Source organism: Pistacia vera, unplaced genomic scaffold (genome assembly GCF_008641045.1).
Source record: "Pistacia vera cultivar Batoury unplaced genomic scaffold, PisVer_v2 Contig94, whole genome shotgun sequence".
Classification (NCBI taxonomy): domain Eukaryota; kingdom Viridiplantae; phylum Streptophyta; class Magnoliopsida; order Sapindales; family Anacardiaceae; genus Pistacia; species Pistacia vera.
The window spans coordinates 1,076,535-1,079,601 of NW_022196823.1; positions in this window are offsets into that span (position 1 = coordinate 1,076,535).

The following is a 3,067-nucleotide window of genomic DNA, read 5'->3' on the forward strand; positions in this document are numbered from 1 at the left end:
TTCCGACATTTGTGGGCCAATAACACCACATTCTAATGGAGCCTTTGTAGCGTTTAAAAGCTATAAAGCGCTTGTTGAGAAAGAAGTTGGCAACCCAATAAAATTTCATCGCACAGATCATGGTGGAGAATATAACTCACATGAATTTGCAATTTTTTGTGAGAACCATGGAATCAATAGACAACTTACAGCAGGTTATACGCCCCAACAGAATGGTGTATGTGTGAGGAAGAACCGCACTATTATGAATATGGTGCAAAGCCTTTTGACAACAAGTGGCATTCCAAAAAATTTCTGGCCTAAAGCAGTTAATTGGAGCATCCATATATTGAACAAAAGTCCCACACTTGTTGTTCAAAATATGACACTAGAGGAAGCATGGAGGAGAAGGAAACTTGTTGTAGATCATTTTCGAATTTTTGGGTGTATTTCCTATGTCCATATTCCAGATGAGAAGAGGAGGAAGCTAGATAACAAGGGAGAAAAATGCATTTTTCTTGGTGTTAGTGATAAGTCAAAAGCTTATAAACTATACAATCCTAGCACCATGAAAATTGTCATCAGCCGTGATATGGTATTTGATGAAAAAGGCACCTGGTCATGGAATCAAAATGGTGTTAAAGAGAGCATTCCAGCATATTTTGATGATGAGGAGAAAGGGTAGCAACCTATGGAGAATGAACAAGAAGAGGAAGTCACTCAAAATGTTCCAATAGCTGATCAAAGCCCACTTGCAACTGAATCACAAAGGCCTCAATGTGTTCGAAGCAGACCAGCATGGATGACTAATTATGAGGTAACTAGAGTTGACCAAGGTGATGCTCCATTTACACATTTTGGTCTATTTTTAGATTGTGATCCTACCATTTTTGAAGTGGCTGTCAAAGAACCAAAATGGAGAAAGGCTATGGATGCTGAAATTATAGCCATTGAAAGAAATGATACATGGGAGCTATGTGATCTTCCAAAAGGGTAGAAGACAATTGGTGTAAGGTGGGTTTACAAGACAAAGCTAAAGGAGAATGATGAGGTTGACAAGCACAAGGCACGCTTGGTAGCTAAGGGCTACAAGCAAGAGTTTGGTGTTGATTATAAAGAAGTCTTTGCTCCGGTTGCAAGACATGATACAATTAGATTGGTGATTGCTATGGCAGCTCAAAACTCATGGCCTATCTTCCAGTTGGATGTGAAATCAACATTCCTCCATGGAGATTTGAAAGAAGAGGTATTTATCGATCAACCTCCTGGTTATGTAAAATTTGGCAATCAGCATAAAGTGTATAAGTTAAAGAAAGCTCTATATGGATTAAAACAAGCTCCATGGGCTTGGTATAATCGTATAAAAACTTATTTTTTTGAAGGAAGGATTTCAAAAATGTCCTTATGAATATAAACTTTTTATAAAAACTGAAGATGGAGGAAAAATGCTCATTGTTTGCTTATATGTAGATGATTTAATCTACACTGGAAATAATACAGCCATGTTTGGTAGTTTCAAGAAATCCATGATGGCTGAATTTGAGATGTTTGATCTTGGTATGATGCATTACTTTCTTGGCATTGAAATGGTGCAGTCCTCTACTGGAATTTTTATTTCTCAAAAGAAATATGTGCGAGAAATCTTGGACAGGTTTTAGATGAAGGATTGTAATCTTGTAAATACTCCATCTGAGTTTGGAGTGAAGCTAAACAAAGATAATAGAGGAAAGAAGGTTGATGACACTCTTTACAAACAAATAATGGGGAGTTTAATGTATTTGACAGTGATGGGACTTGGATAATGAGGGTGTAAGAAAAGTGAAATAAGATAGCAAACAGTGAATTGAGGGGAGGTTGACAGGAAACTTCCATGGGCTTCGGCTAAGACAGGTAGCGATTGGGGGTTGGGACAGCAAAGGAATTCAGTTAGGGAGAGAGAGAGGCCTGGAGGATAAAAAGAGAGAGAGAGAGAGAGAAGATTGAGGGAGGGAAGAATATAGGAAAATTTGGGAGGAGCTAACCCTTGAAGTTAGCAATTAGGGAGGAGCTGGCCCTCGAAGTCCAGCATTGTTTTTACTTTCATATTTTGATTTTGTCATTTTGGGTTGATGTGCTAAGCATATTTTGTTGTTTGCTACCAATGTTATCAATTTGTTGAATATCAATACACACATATATTTTCTTCCTATTTGTTGGCTGATGGTTGTTATTATTTTACTATTTTGTTGAGTTTTGGGAGTGGGTTTTCATCAATTGGTTGTGGGTTTTCATCAGACAGCAACAAGACCTGATATAATGCATGCTGTAAGTGTGATTAGCAGGTACATGGAATGTCCTACAGAGATTCATCTCTTGGCTGCAAAAAGAATTTTCCGTTACTTGCAAGATACTAAAGAGTTTGGGCTGTTCTACAAGAATGGAGAAAAGTCAAATCTGTATTATGCAGGAGATTCAGATGATCGAAAAAGCACATCTGGGTATGTTTTCATGATGGGGACAGGAGTTGTTTCATGGTCATCCAAGAAGCAACCTATTGTCACATTATCATCCACTGAAGCTGAATTTGTTGCTGCAACAGCTTGTGCTTGTCAAGCTATTTGACTAAAGAAAATCCTTAAAGAGCTGCATTTCAAGGAGGATGGACCAACTCTGATTTATTGTGACAACAGTTCAGCAATAAAGCTTTCAAAAAATCCAGTTTTACATGGTCGAAGCAAACATATAGATGTGAAGTATCATTTCTTGAGGAATCTCACAAATGATGGAGTCATTAATCTTATTTACTGCAGAAGTGAAGACCATATTGCTGATATTCTAACCCAGCCTCTCAAGTTTCCTGCATTTCAGAAGTTCAGGAAGCTACTTGGTGTTTGTACTTCAAATGTTTCAATTTGAGGGATGGAACTTCAAAATTTAACTCTTATTAAACTGGATGTATGTCTGGAACATCAGTTTAAGGGAGGGATTGTTGAGGAAATTTAATAATTTGCACGTTTGGGTTGTCCTAGTCTTTAGGAGTGTCAGTAAGTTTGTTTCTGTTTACCTAGTCAATAGGAGTTTGTTTTTGAACGTTGGATGGTGCCTATTT